This window comes from Ornithorhynchus anatinus, chromosome 4 (assembly GCF_004115215.2).
Source record: "Ornithorhynchus anatinus isolate Pmale09 chromosome 4, mOrnAna1.pri.v4, whole genome shotgun sequence".
Classification (NCBI taxonomy): domain Eukaryota; kingdom Metazoa; phylum Chordata; class Mammalia; order Monotremata; family Ornithorhynchidae; genus Ornithorhynchus; species Ornithorhynchus anatinus.
In genome coordinates this window covers 34,438,143-34,445,948 of record NC_041731.1, presented here as the reverse complement: position 1 = coordinate 34,445,948, position 7,806 = coordinate 34,438,143, and positions in this window count along the sequence as shown.

Genomic DNA, 7,806 nt, shown 5'->3' with positions numbered 1-7,806 from the left:
CCACTTACCATTTGAGGAAACTGAGGCACATAAAAGTTAAATGATTTGTGTAAGGTCCAACAATAAGCAATGCTGGAGGCAGGATTAGAACCCAGATCTCCCGATTCCCAGTCCTGCGCTTTGAACGTTCTCCACTAGGCCACGCCGCTACGCCAGACCCTACCTCATGCAGTTTTAGAATGAAGATGTGCTGCCGAGCCAAGACTTTCTGGACTTTCTAGCTGGTGTAACTGTACTATAGAGGTAGGGAATTGCCAGCTCGCCATCAACTTTTACCAGCTCACCCCTCCCCCTCTCCCCAGGCAGCTCAGGGGGAGTCGGATAAAGCCAGCATTCTTTACTACTTGCCCAAGGAATCCCATTAGCAGACCACTCTCTGGCAGGATGAGTTAATAGGTCTGAACTAAATCCACAGCTGACATCTGCCCCGCCGGTGTCCTTAGGTCCCTGGGAAGATAAGGCTAAAAGAAAAAAAAAAGGAGAGAACAAAATAGTGGTAAAGAAAAGTCACATTTAATTTATCTGAACATCCCAGAAATGCCCAGTTCATTCACTCAACCGTATTTATTGAGCACTTACTGTGTGCAAACTACTGTACTAAGCACTTGGGAGAGTGCAGCATAACAATAAACACATTCCCTGTCCACAACGAGCTCAAAGGCTGGTACAGTAACTTTGAACCTCTTTCCAAGAGCTTTCAAACACTTCGAAACACAAATACTTGAAGCCCCTCAACTTGCCCTGCAGATGGGGACGTGTTCAATCAATCAATTATTCCAATATGTCCACTTTCCAGTTGGACAAACAGGTAGAGCCACACTGGTGGCCACCTCACCTCTTCTAGGTCTGGGCCTGGAGGGAAGGCTCCAGATTGTGGGTCTCGAGGGAAGTTGGCTGGTCTGGGAGAGCAGGAGTGAGCTGAGGGAATAGTCCTTTGTGCTGAGAGGCGACCCAGAGATGGAGCAGATGAATTCGACTAGGAGGGGACCGGAGTGAAATTGGGCCGCTGTGGCTTTAAGGCGGTCTCTGCCCTCCCTCACTGGCGGGGCCTAGCTGAGCTGTGAGGGAGAACGCTGAAGGACACCTGCGGAGACCCTGTACAGCTGGGGAAGATTAGCCTTTTCCACTAGACAAGACCCATTACCATGTTCCAATATGCTATCACTTCCGCTAGGAGAGCCCGTAGATGAGATATCGATTGAGGGTGACCCCAAGTGAGCCCTTCCCCCAGCCTGAGAGGCCTACAGATCAGTCCTGCCACTGGCTAGGCCGGGCCCCAGGCATATGCCAACGGGATGGCGGTGGCCCACTGCCCTATTACCCACCGCGATCCCTCAGGCTTTCATACGTAATAATAATAATCATGGTACTATGGGTCAAGCACTGTCCTAAGCATTGGGGTAGCTACAAGGTAATCAGGTTGGACACAGTTCCTGTCCCACATGGGGCTCACAGTCTTAATCCCCATTTTACAATGAGGTGACTGAGGTACAGAGAAGTTAAGTGACTCGCCCAAGGCCACATGGTCCCTCAGCAGTCAAGTGGTGGAGCCGGGATATGAACCCATAACCCTGGACTCCCAAGCTGGTGTTCTTGCCACTGGGCCATGCATGGGAACCGCTTACCAGAGCCTGCCTAAAGATGATCAGAGGAGCCCCTAGAGAAAGGCTGGGTGGTTTGTGTTGGCACGGCCCGGTTTCTTGGCCCTGGGTTATTTGATGATCTAGGCCAGTCCTAGGGTTTAGAGATCTAGGAGAACATGGGTGGCAGAGAGGGCCAGGATGTGGACGGGAAGGTCCTGGCTCTTAGCAAGGACAAGGAACCATACCAGAGTCACACCAGAAAACATGCCTGCCTCGCAGAGAAAATCTCTGTAAGGGCCACACCTACTCCTCTTCCTTTTCTAAAGCCCTAAATAGAGCTGATTTGAGTTTCCTTTTTTCCTTTTCCACCAGCTCTTTCCTCAGTCCAAGCTATATTCTGCAATGGTCTACTCTTACTCAGAGATTGTGCCAAAACAATCAAATCATTACTAGCACTATCTTCTACCTATCAGACAAAATACAGATAGCCTGGATGCACTTGTGACTTAAACAATGGCTTCTCATCAACTATATTTTAATGTAACCAAGGAGCTAAAGGATACACGGATCATTTATTATTATTTTTATTAGTGTTATATGAAGCACTTACCATGAGGCAAGGACTGTTCTAAGCACTGCGGTAGATACAAGATAATCAGGTTGGACTCAGAGCCTGATGCACATGGGGCTCACAGTTTAAGTAGGAGGGAGAACAGGCATCGAATCCCCATTTTACAGATGAATCATATCATCCTTGGCCTATGTGCCATTTGGTGCCTTCCAAGCTAATGCTGATAACACAGTCTTGGCACTGAATAATTCCCCAAACTACCAAGATAGCTCAATAATAATAACGGTACTTGTTAAGCACTTACTATGTGACAGCACTGGGATAGATACAAGTTAATCAGGTTGGACACAGTCCCTGTCCCGCATCAGACTCACAACCCTAATTCCCATTTTTTTACAGATGAGGTAAATGAGGTGCAGAAGAAGTAAAATGACTTGCCCAAGGACACACAGCAGACAAATGGTGGAGCTGGAACTGGAACCCTGACCTTCTGAATCCCAGGCCCATGCTCTTTCCATTACACCACGGTGCTTCCAGCTTAAGGTTGGGGTCCCAGGGCACAGAGACATTTCCCAAGAGGAGCCCGGCAACATTAGAACAGCCCTGTTGGAACAAGGAATTCTGTCTCTAAGTTCCACTGAAACTAACAAAAGCAGACCACCACCATACCAAGGATTTCTAACCACTGCATAGGAGGTTATATGGTTTCCATCCATACTCTCAAATCATCATCATAATAGTAATAATGTTTATTTTTGTTAAATCCTTACCGTGTGCCAGGACGGATACAAGTAAGTTGGGTTGGACAGAGTCCCTGTCTCACGTGGGGCTCACACTCTTAATATCTACTCTGGGGTATGAATATGACTCTAGCCTCATCCATATATAAGGAGGCAATTCCATGAAGACGGTCACAGTACTTTAAACACATCTTCTTTAATACGTTAAACAAATATTAGGTCCATCGGAAAGCAAAGACGATTTGCCAAAATGTGGAAGCAAGGTAGTGACTACTGAGGAAGTCATCACTGCAGTTCAAAACAAAACTTTCATTCATTCATTCAATAGTATTTATTGAGCGCTTACTATGTGCAGAGCACTGTACTAAGCACTTGGAATGAACAAGTCGGCAACAGATAGAGACGGTCCCTGCCGTTTGACGGGCTCACGGTCTAATCGGGGGAGACGGACAGACGAGAACGATGGCGATAAATAGAGTCGAGGGGAAGAACATCTCGTAAAAACAATGGAAACTAAATAGAATCAGGGCGATGTACATTTCATTAACAAAATAAATAGGGTAATGAAAATATATACAGGTGAGCGGACGAGTACAGTGCCGAGGGGATGGGAAGGGAGAGGGGGAGGAGCAGAGGGAGATGGGGGCAGAAGAGGGTTAAGCTGCGGAGAGGTGAAGGGGGGGTGGTAGAGGGAGTAGAGGGAGAAGAGGAGCTCGGTCTGGGAAGGCCTCTTGGAGGAGGTGAGTTTTAAGTAGGGTTTTGAAGAGGGGAAGAGAATCAGTTTGGCGGAGGTGAGGAGGGAGGGCGTTCCGGGACCGCGGGAGGACGCGTCCCGGGGGTCGACGGCGGGACGGGCGAGACCGGGGGACGGCGAGGAGGTGGGCGGCGCAGGAGCGGAGCATGCGGGGAGGGCGGTAGAAAGAGAGAAGGGAGGAGAGGTAGGAAGGGGCGAGGTGATGTAGAGCCTCGAAGCCTAGAGTGAGGAGTTTTTGTTTGGAGCGGAGGTTGATAGGCAACCACTGGAGTTGTTTAAGAAGGGGAGTGACAGGCCCAGATCGTTTCTGCAGGAAGATGAGCCGGGCGGCGGAGGGAAGAATAGACCGGAGTGGGGCGAGAGAGGAGGAAGGGAGGTCAGAGAGAAGGCTGACACAGTAGTCTAGCCGGGATGTAATGAGAGCCCGTAGCAGTAAGGTAGCCGTTTGGGTGGAGAGGAAAGGGCAGATCTTGGCGATATTGTAGAGGTGAAACCGGCAGGTCTTGGTAACGGATAGGATGTGTGGGGTGAACGAGAGGGACGAGTCAAGGATGACACCGAGATTGCGGGCCTGCGGGACGGGAAGGATGGTCGTGCCATTCATGGTGCTAGGGAAGTCTGGGAGAGGACCGGGTTTGGGAGGGAAGATGAGGAGCTCGGTCTTGCTCATGTTGAGTTTTAGGTGGCGGGCCGACATCCAGGTGGAGACGTCCCGGAGGCGGGAGGAGATGCGAGCCCGAAGGGAGGAGGAGAGGACAGGGGCGGAGATCTGCGTGTCATCTGCGTAGAGATGGTAGTCAAAGCCGTGAGAGCGAATGAGTTCACCGAGGGAGTGAGTGTAAATGGAGAACAGAAGAGGGCCGAGAACTGACCCTTGAGGAACTCCAACAGTTAAAGGATGGGAGGGGGAGGAGGCGCCAGCGAAGGAGACCGAGAGTCAAGGAGGATTAGAATGGAGTAGCAAGATTTGGATTTGGATTTGGCAAGACGGAGGTCACGGGTGACCTTAGAGAGAGCAGTCTCAGTAGAGTGGAGGGGACGGAAGCCAGATCGGAGGAGGTCTAGGAGAGAATGGGAGTTAAGGAATTCTAAGCATCGATTGTAGACGACTCGTTCTAGGATTTTGGAAAGGAAGGGTAGTAGGGAGATAGGGCGATAACTGGAGGGGGAAGTGGGGTCAACTTGACAGCACACCTTCTGAGATCCAGAAGCAGGAATGGGATAGTTTGCTTCAACACCTAACTTAAAACCCTTTTCTCAACGTACTGAATGCTGAAGACTTTCTTTTGGATCTCAAGGATAAGAAGAAAGGTGAAGAAATATAGCGATTGATATGGCACTTACCTACATATCTTAAAATTTTATTCTATACATTATTTACACTCATATCTGACTCCTTCTCTAGACTGGTCATTGGGGGTGGTGAGCATGTCCTCTAAGTCTGTTGTATTGTACTCTCCCAAGTGCTTAGAACAGTGGTCTGCACATAAGTGCTCGGTAAGCACCATTGATTGATTTCACCGCTCTCCATGACTGGCAAGTCAGAGTCTTTCCACATTGGCTACTGAAGAATGATCTTTGCGGCTTGGGAGATATAATGCAAGGGCAAGGAGCAGCCCCAAAGCCTCTAACCAGTCTTCAGAGGCTTTAGGAAAGCATTTGGTATCATTTGGGCTCAGGCAAATTAATGCAGTTAGCTGCTCAGAGAATTAATCCAGAATTCAGTCTACGTTGCACCGATGTGGCATGGCTGGTTGGAGCAGATCCTGTTTCTTGATTGGATCATCGCAGGTGAAGTGAAGCAGAGCCATGAAGCAGCAGCATGGCCTAGTGGCAAGAGCGTTGGGAGTCAGAGGACGAGGGTTCTAATCCTCGCTCTACACTTGTCTGCTCTGTGACTTTGGGCAAGTCATTTAGCTTCTCTGTGCCTCAGTTACCTCACCTGTAAAAAGTTATGGCTGTGAACCCCATGTGGTACTGGGACAACCTGTTTATCTTGTATCGGCCCTAGAGCTTAGAAGAGTGCTTGGCACATAGCGAGTGCTTAACAAATACTACAGTTATTATTAGGTCCAGTTCTGTTCAATTTGTTTTATGCATCTTGCCGTGCTGGGAGGTCCAACGAGGGACCTGGACGCTGGTGTTAGACTACACTTCTGATCCTCTGGAAAACTCTTACAACTCATCAGGCTGTGAGAGTCTCTGAAATTCTCAGAGACAATCATTCAAGAATTTATGTACCTTCTCTTGGCATCTACGCATTTCCTCAACCTCCATTAACTTGCAGTTATTTAGGGCAATTTTTCTTTCTCTTCCTGTTATTTGAAAATTACTTGTGTCTATCCCTTTCCAAATTGTATTTATCAATCAATCGTGTTTGTTGAGTGCTTACTGTGTGCAGAGCACTGTATTAAGTGCTCGGGAGAGTAACATATAACAATATGTCAGAGTTGATAGACACATTCCCTGCCCAAAACAAGCTTACAGTCTAGCTTAACCGTGTGGTTGTCAGCTTCTTGAGGACATGGATCACGCCCCTTACACTTGTTTTCCTCCAAGTGTTTAGTACAGTGCTGTGTGCTTCCGTGAATATTCCATGAATATTACTGATTACTATATGTAGATCCGTGGCTCAGTGGAAAGAGCACGGGCTTTGGAGTCAGAGGTCATGAGTTCGAATTCCAGCTCTGCCACTTGCCAGCTGTGTGACTGTGGGCAAGTCACTTAGCTTCTCTGTGCCTCAGTTACCTCATCTGTAAAATGGGGATTAAGACTGTGAGCCCCACGTGGGACATCCTGATTCCCCTGTGTCTACCCCAGCGCTTAGAACAGTGCTCGGCACATAGTAAGGTGCTTAACAAATACCAACATTATTATTATTATTATTATTATTAGATCACTACTCCCTAGACACACACAATCAGGAAGACGTACGGATAATTGTGACCTGCTCTACAGAGTCATTATGGACTGATAAATCTGTCTGTTATGATCCGTTCTGTGGAGTCATTACGGATTGATGGCAAGTCCCAAAAGAACCAAGGATATGTATGAGTCTACACCAGAAAAATTCTAAATTCACCTGAAAGATCTTTATTGGCATCGTGGAGTTGAATGGAATTTTGTTACCTTGGCAACACACTGCCCAATAGCGCAGTGAAGAACAAGAAAATGAAATCAAGAAGGCCAGCATTTGGGGGACTTTGAGAACATCAGAAGCAGTGTGGCCTACTGGATAAAGCATGGGCCTGGGAGTCAGAGGACCTGGGTTCTCATCCCAGCTCCACTACTTGTCTGCTGTGTGACCTTGAGCAAGTCACTTAATTTATCTGTGCCTCCGTTACCTCATCTGCAAAATGGGGATTAAATCCTCCTCCCTCCTACTTGAAACCCCATGTAGGAGAATGGGTTGAACCTGATTATCTTGATTCTACCCCAGCACTTAGTACAGTGCTTGGCACATTGTAAGCACTCAGTAAGTACCATAAAAAAAGTGGTCACACTATAGCATCAAGCTTTAGACCGTGGGTCTTCAGAGCTATATTGCTACCCAATCTTCTATATCCCCATGAGACTTGGACACAGCACAGACGATGCATTCTGCTCCCTGTGCAGTTCCATCGGTCTTGTTTACGGGCCGTACCTAACACCAAGAAGCCACACAGGATCCTAAATAAACAAGTGCTGGAATAATGCTCCTCTAATGCTAACCCTCTCATTGTGCCTTGATCTCATCTATCTCACCACTGACCCCTTGCCCGCATCCTGCCTCTGGCCTGTAACGCCCTCCCTCCTCAAATGATGATGATATTTGTTAAGCGCTTACTATGTGCCAAGCACTGTTCTAAGCGCTGGGGTAGATACAGGGTAATCAAGTTTTCCCACGTGGGGCTCACAGTTTTAATCCCCATTTTACAGATGAGGTAACTGAGGCCCAGAGAAGTTAAGTGACTTGCCCAAAGTCACCCAGCTGACAAGTGGTGGAGCCGGGATTAGAACTCACTACCTCTGACTCCCAAGCCCGTGCTCTTTCCACTAAGCCATGCCGCTTCTTAATCCGACACAGTTACTCTGCCCACCTTCACAGCCTTATAGAAGGCACATCTCCTCCAAGAGGCCTTCCCTGACTAAGCCCCCCTTTCTTTTTCTCCCACTTGC